Below are 769 nucleotides of genomic sequence, written 5' to 3'. Positions count from 1 at the left end.
AAATGAAGAACCCCCCCCCCCAACCAGCAAAACGACTGTCAAAGTTTGGCTTTATGGAGGCATCCACCCCCACTTCACTCAATATAGGCCGACACGTGCGACTGTGAATATGCAAGCATGTGAATCCCCAGTTTAAGCATAGAGTGGATTTCTTTCCTTACTTGAATACATTATAGAGCCTGCAATGATAAAACTATTCAATAAAAAATTAGACAATTAGAGGAAAAATATTTTTTTCAGTCTCATCTCTCTAAATGGTCTTGTGACCCTTCAGATTTGTCTGACAGATTCTGACCCTCAGGTTAACCAAGTTACTCAAATAACGTAAAAATGAATATATATTCAAATGACTAAAATGACTTAAATGAAAAGATGTAAACTTTCATAACTATAACTTTCATAAGTTATTTAAACAGAACTACATTCTCAGACAATAAGTATCATTTATCATCATATTCTACTGGTAAAAGAAACCAGAAATGTATTAACTTAGATAAAAAGGATCCAGCTTCTGCCATTAACTGTGTTTTTATAGGCGAGTGTGCAGCACTGGAGGCATTCCTCCCTACGTTTATTGTTACTAATTCCAGTTGTGGCCATGATAAAAGCTGAAACTAGACCATAAACAATGACATATTTTAAGGTTATATAGTTCTATTTGTTGTCCTTTCCCTAATGAAAGCCTTCAGCATCATGCATGTGTCTGACGCTCTGTCTCATTATCTAAGAGCTACAGGGGCTACGTTTGACAGTAGAGGTTGTGTCCTCA

The 769-nt window shown here is 36.4% G+C and overlaps 1 protein-coding gene across 3 annotated transcripts in view; it reads right to left on the bottom strand.

The window, feature by feature from the left end:
* kiaa1522 (KIAA1522 ortholog) overlaps positions 1-769 on the bottom strand; it is a 33,002-nt gene that overhangs the window by 9,833 nt on the left and 22,400 nt on the right. The window lies entirely within an intron of this gene.

The sequence above is a fragment of the Morone saxatilis genome, unplaced genomic scaffold (assembly GCF_004916995.1).
Source record: "Morone saxatilis isolate NCDOM2014 unplaced genomic scaffold, NCSU_SB_2.0 Contig9, whole genome shotgun sequence".
NCBI lineage: Eukaryota > Metazoa > Chordata > Actinopteri > Moronidae > Morone > Morone saxatilis.
The sequence above is the reverse complement of the archived record's forward strand: the minus strand, read 5'-3'. Positions and strand labels throughout refer to the sequence as shown.